This window comes from Penaeus monodon, chromosome 16, assembly GCF_015228065.2.
Source record: "Penaeus monodon isolate SGIC_2016 chromosome 16, NSTDA_Pmon_1, whole genome shotgun sequence".
NCBI classification, from domain to species: Eukaryota; Metazoa; Arthropoda; class Malacostraca; order Decapoda; family Penaeidae; genus Penaeus; species Penaeus monodon.
The window spans coordinates 3,970,639-3,977,943 of record NC_051401.1 but is presented as its reverse complement, the minus strand read 5'-3'; the positions used below and the strand labels follow the sequence as shown (position 1 = coordinate 3,977,943).

The 7,305-nt window shown below is 37.5% G+C and overlaps 1 protein-coding gene across 1 annotated transcript in view; it reads right to left on the bottom strand.

Moving 5' to 3' along the window:
- Positions 1-7,305, bottom strand: part of LOC119582917 — a 52,403-nt gene that overhangs the window by 36,150 nt on the left and 8,948 nt on the right. The window lies entirely within an intron of this gene.

Below are 7,305 nucleotides of genomic sequence, written 5' to 3'. Positions count from 1 at the left end.
GGAGAAGCAAATACCGCTTTTTATCATCTGAAAATTGTGTAGAAGTACAGTTTATTTTTCAGGTTTTAATCAAACACTTTAAAGAGACACTGCGCAACGGAAGGTTTTTAATTGCATTTGATGGCCCCTGAGTGGTGGGCAGTTGTCTGTCGTTTATCATAATGTGCATTACGTTGCTTTGTAAGTTAATGTGAATTTAAATGTATATGTAGATAGATATAGAGATACATACATACATTCATACATACATAGATACCTGCATACATACTGTATATGCGCATATATGTACATACGTATATACATACATACATACATACATACATATATACATACATACATACCTATACACATACATAGCTACATACACATATACATACATACACATACAAACATACATACATACATGCATACATATATAAATACAGAGACTGATCAACTGATATACAGATAGACAGACAGATAGATTGACACACAAACCCATTTACCCAACAAGTCACGCCCCCCACCCTCACGCCCACGACCCTGTTGCAGGTACTGGGCAGGAGGGCAGTTCTTCCCCCCCGCTGGAGAGGATTCCTCGAACGCGTCTCGGTCTGTCCTGCTCGGCACGGCGTCACCCCAGGGCCAAGGTCCCCTGTGGCTGCCCTGGGGCGGCGCCTGGGGTGCGCACGGGGCGGCGGCACAGCAGACCCAGGCCGCGACCCCGGGGGAGGGCAACGCGGCCACCAGCGCGGAGAATAACCAAGGGTGAGGGTCTTCGGTTCGGTGTTGATGTGTGTGTGTGTGTATCTGTGTCTGTGTTAAAGTGTTTATATTTACGATCCTTTTTTTTTTTTTCTTTTCTTTTCTTTTCTTTCCTTCTTCTTCTTTTATTTCTTTTTCGCCTTCTTCTTTTCTTTCTTTTTATTATCTCAAATTAACATTAATGTGTAGTGGGCGTTTGTGTGTCTGAATGAAAGATGTAAATTTGGTCAATATAGGATTTCGTAATTTTGTGATCGTTGTTTTGCATAATTTTAAAGTGTGTATTCACGATCTATTTTTTTTATTATTATTGTTATTATTTTATCATCTCAATTTGTGGAGTGAACGTCTGTGTCTTTGATTATCGGACGAAAACGTGGTTATTACTTAATATTATTACTTAATTTGTGATTATTTTTATTCCAGATGGTGTTAAAGTGTGATTTTTTTTTCTCTCTCTCTTTTTCTTTTTCCTTTTCCTTTTTTTTCTTTTTTTTCTTTACATTAGGTAGGGATTCCGAGTGCAATATTTGCAAGGACAGCCGTGTCACTATTAATAAGATTATGTTTTGATACGGACTAACTTTCATGACAGAGCACGTGACAATACAGCATCCATTCCATTAAGCTTTCAGTCGAGAGTTTCCATGAAAAAAAAAGACATTTCAGTAGAGTAGGGACGCAGCAGGTGAATACTGAAATGCATCTTTGGAGTTCAAGTTGATTTTGAAGTTGGAAAGTCAGTTAGGGACATGGACTCGTGTTTAAGTTTTGTTAAATTTAATTGTGAGCATTTTATTTGTTTGTTTGTTTTTCTGTTTTTCTGTTTTTCTTTTTCTTTCTTTCTTTTTCCCAAAAGGTTAGCGCAGCCACTTACTTGATTACTGAAATCTAGTCTTGTGTCTTGTGAAAGTGTCAATGTCTGTGTATGATTTTTTTTTTTTTTTTGGGTGTCGCTGTTAATGTCTATATACAGAAAATACTGTCCTGTGGAAGATATTTCTTTAATCAGTTATTCATTCTCATTCTACATTTTCGTTACTGATTTATACACGATTTCGAGTGTCGGTATCTTATCTATAAAAAAACACTGTTCTTTTGGAACTATATCTTTATTCAGTAATGTGTTCTTATTCTGTACTTTCGTCATTAACTTGTGCACCTGCATTTCAGCGGCGAGGAAACCCAAGCGCAAGTCACGGGCGTCCTACTGCGTCCCTTCCTCCCCCGGGGCCTGGAGAGCCGCCTCGGGTTCCGGCGGCAGCACGCGGCATCCCACCAGCCGCCGCCCGCTCTCCGACCCGGGGGTGGCCCTGCAGCTGCCTCGGTAACCCGCCGCCCTTCACCGAGGCCTACTTACCTCCCATGGCTTACCAGGAGGCCTTCCCGCGCTACATGTGGGCCCTCCCCGCCGTACTCCCAGCCCACATCATCTGAAAACCTAACCATGCAGATGTCCCCCCATCATCACCCCAACTCGCCCACGTCCCCGACAGCGCTTCAGGGTCTCGTGGCGCAGGCGATTAGGGCCTCGCCCGCTCACCGGCCGCCCACCCTGGCCGACCTGATGCACGGGCCGGCCAGCCCCACCAGCAACACCCTCTCCTCCCCAGTGACGACTCGGGGGTCCTCAGCTCCCCGGCGCAGAACCAGCGCCCGGGACGCAGTCGGCACAAGGGCGGCACGGCGGATAGGGAGGCACTCTGGGCGGCTCCAGCCCCTCCCATCTCGCCATCGCACGAGAAGGCTGCCCTTGGGACACGTCAAGTCACTCGGAGATGTGAACGAACACAAACACGACGAGCCTCTTGAAGTTCTGTTTTGTGATGGAAAAGGGACATTACACCGCTTGATAAGTTCCACACTCAGGCGGACGTTCAGCGCGAGGGGTACCGTGGGAAAAGCACATTAAGAGCATTAGTGATCCTAAAGGGGTTTTACACAAGTGGGAAAATGGAACAAGAATCTGAACTGTATTTGCTGATGTGTCTTCTTGTGTTTCCGTAAGACAAGAGGTGATGAAACTATATTACTCAAAACCCAACCAGTTCAGCAAGTCAGAACACACCTTTCCGAGTGATAAAGACATTTTGGACGCCTCTGTAAATCACACATACAAAACAGGTCCGTGAAAAAGATGATGATAGCCTCATCACGCCTCTGACGATACTATGATCGTCCACACATCTTCGTCAGACCATAGCCTTGCTGCAGAAACCGAGAACACCTACAGTGTTGTATCTCCCCTCACAGACATGCCAGTACTTCACCCATGATTACTGACACAGATGCCTATTCATGTTACACTCCCACTACGTCAGGTCCCTCTCCTTCGACACCAAGCCAGAGGGAGATGACACCAAAACAACCCCTCAGTCAACTTTCAACCATAATTTAACCCTCCATCCACTCAGGCAACTACATCCTCTACACCCTCTCCACCCAGTCCACCATATCCACCACATACACCCGGGGGAAGGACTCACGTTAATGAAAACGATCGGGCCACAGTCAGCGGACCCTTGAGGCGATCAGGAGGTGGAGCACTGTATGAAACTCTCCCCGGGTGTGAGGCGGATTCCGCTAGTACGCCAGTGACCTCGCCCTCCATGGAGACTCAGCAGGAAGCCTCCCAATGACAGACGCATCAGACCTTAAGGGCCCAACTTTTTTACCCTCACAGAAGCTTTTGTTCACATGGGCCTTCTCTTACCGATAGCGCAATTCCTAGCTTACCGAGTGCTTCGAGACCTTCCAGGGCTAACTTGTCACTGCCTCTTCGTCGTGTCCTTTCCTCCTCAAATGCCCACACGGAAGAAGTCGCCGAAGACACCCCTACTCCCGATACCGAGATGCTTTCTCTGGAGCAAGGCGGAGGCAGGGGCCGGCGCTCGGGAGGCGTCGAGAGGATGTCATATCATAGTTCGGAGCCAAACAACCGGCGGAACGGAGAATACACCTCTGTCCGGGACCTTTTTTGCTGACTCTAAAATCTGTGAATGTTTAAAGGATAAGAGTAAGCTCAGTAGTATTTATTAAGTTACATATTGCAATGTTCATGTTTTTTTTTCGAGAAAAGTTCCATTATATTAAGGGGTTGGAAACTATGATGGATTCACAAGTTCAAAAGATTACGTTTTTCCCGATATAAGCAAGGCAAGACTATACGGATTCAAAATATGATTGAACATCTATGGGAATTCAGGTGTTTCCACTTTTTGACTGCATGTGCAACATTTGGAACATTTTGAGTGTGGGAAAAAAAATCCAGATTCTTAGATTTCTTGGGGTCTCACAATATTACCTGAAATGACAATTAGAATATATTTTCCATTACACGTACACATCCCATGCAACTGGAAGTCAGAAGCACAGTATAATTAGGGGCGAATCAGGTGCAAGCATTTTTATTCCAATTTACAATAACATTTTATGATAATTTAAAGTTTTTTCTCATTTCGTAAAATGCGCTATTTTTCTACGTTTCAGTTGTACTTGTTTAAATTTGTGCAAGCAGACATTAAATGTAGCTTTCACAGTCTCAAAAGACGGGCGTTATTGATGTAGATTGAAACAAATGATGCAATGCTTCTTCCATCTTTTTCAGACATTTTAAATCTAGAGTAGCTCAGGAATTTCACATGATATTATTGCTGTTCAGATTACATTCCACTACCACTAAGGGAGTTTGTATTGTCGGCATAGTCTTTTTGGGCAGGAATCAGCACAGGCTGTTAACTAGATTGTGATACTCGTGAAGAAAAATCGTAGTGCTGTATAATAAACCATTTAATAATGCAGATGCTTTGCAACAACAGGCACTGGCAGGAGAGTATACACCAAGTTCGTTTATATATTTGGTTCAAAAAAAAACTTTTTTTTTCAGAAATAGGGCAAATCTGTTGTAGGTGTGGGAGGGGGGGAATAGGAAAGCACATATTAAAAAAAAATAAAATTGGAGAATTGTGTTCTAAGGCACCTTTGTGTATTGTCAGAAAACTGTCTTATATGTGCAATAATTACTTTTAAAAAAGAGAAATTAGGAATTTCCCCTATAAGATTAAAAACGGTTTGTAAAAGTGCTGTCTGTAATTAGAAACTGAGATGGAGCTAGTCAGTTTTTGGTATTACTAGGAGATTTACTACTCAAGTAGGGGATGATGTTATTTTTTTTTCTATAATTCTGGTAAAAAAAAATATATCCCAAACTTTAAAAAATTGCAAGTTTTGATGAAATTCTGATGGGCATTTTAAACCCCCCCGGGCATTATTGGGGCGTGATATCAATATAATGAGTGGAAAATTTCAATTGTAAAAATCCCAAAACCGGGCTTTATGTAAAAAAAATCATATCTAATAATTCTTATTTGTGTCATGTTTAAAAAAAGTGCCAGAAAATTTTGTATTCACATGCCTGTGTTACAAAGCCAGGGAATGATAAATTTAAAACTCCCGTAAAACTATTCGAGCACAAGTAGAGGCACATGTAAAAAAAAAGTCTAAATAAAAACTCCTACCCGAATTTTTGTTTCTGAGAAGGTACTTTAGTAGCATTCATATATGGTAAACAGTTTTTTTTGTTTGCGGAGAACTTTTGTTTCTTGAATATTTCATTTTTTTAAAAAGGGGGGAAAAAAAATAAAATAAAAAAGGAATTTTTATACTGCGGTGAGAAAAAAAGTTTTTGCTTGACATACAACAATAGATTATAATAATGAGCTCCCCTGCCCTGTATATTTGCGCATTGCTTTATGCACAGGCTACTTGTTGTTATAATTTATTTGTTTAAAATTTTTTGTTCAAGCTTATATTTTTGTGGAAAAGATTATTGTTGTTATTATCTTGTTACAAATTTTGTTTTTTATTATTATGTTTTTTAATATTTTTTTTTTTTTTTTTAAAATTTTTTTTTACTATTATCATCTTTAGTTTTATTATTTTTATTGTTGTTATTACATTTATTATTATCATTATTACTTTTTTATTACCTATTTTTATTATATTAATACTATTTTTTACTATTATGACTATATTATATACATTATTATCATTATCTTTATCATTTTTTTATTGTGAACTTTTTTTTTATTAAAGAAAAAAATTTGTGATATTCTGTATCATCCACAAACACAAGCCAGTGCAGTAAAAATTTTGCTTTTTTCTTTTTATAAACATTTTTTATTTTTATTTTATTATTATTTTATTTTTATTATTATTATTATAATTTTGAAAGGCATTCCCATAATTTCGTTGTTTTAAAAATTATGGTTGAATTCAGTTGTCTAGTTGGGTTTTCATAGTTGCATACTAACATACAGGACCCTACATGCACAGGCAACAAAAAACACACAAAAAAAACACACCACACACAATAAATCCACTCACACTACCCCCACACTCACACTCCACTCACACTAACAAACACCACACCACACACACCCCAACCAAAAACCCACACACACACACCACCCCACACACACACTCCACTCTCACATCTCACACTCTCCCACCACACTCACACTCACATCACACTCACACTCAACTCACACTCACAAACACACACACAACAACACACACACACCACACACACAACACACACACACACAACACACACAACCACACCCACCACACACCACACAAAAACACACAACACACACCCCACACAAAGGAAAACTATGAAAGTCATTTTTTAAAATGAAAAAGCTTTATTTACAGCAAGGGAAACCCAAAAAAGATTGATTCATCAATTTTCCCAAAAGGGTAAAACATAACGAAGGGGCTTTGTTATAACTTTTTTTTTTTTAAACAATTTAGAATATCTTTTTAACTAAAATTTTTATACTTCTACAAATCCCAAAAAAAAAATAAAGCAAACAAAAACCCAGTAGAAAATGCAACAAAAAAACAAACAGGATCCCAAGATAATGAAATTTTAAAATCCTCGAAGGGGAAAATTGCGAGTTCAGAAGAACTGTTTTCTAAGGCATTGGGACAAGTGTCCTCGCTTTGTACCTTTTTTTGGGGGAAAAAACTTGTAAAGCAAGTCATCTATTGCCTTGGAATGTGTTTATATATATATAAATAATATATATAATATATATATATATTTAAAATTATATATATATTTATATAATATATATATATATATATAAAATTAAAAATATATCACATGTACTGTACATGTGTATATAGGTATATATGTGTATATATATATATAATATTATATAATAATTATATATAATATATATAATATATAAAATAATTTTATATATAAATATATTTCCATGTACATGTACTGTACGTTTTGTACATGTGTTAAAAATGTGTATTTAATATATAATATATATAATTATATTATATTAAAAAAAAAATTAATAAAATTTAAATTAAAAAAATAATTATATATATATATATAATAATAATATATATTTATATATATATATATATATTTATTATTAATAATAATATATCAAATTATTATTATTTTATCTATATTAATATATAATATATATATTAGTTTTATATTATGTATTTTTTTATTATATATATATATAAAATTTT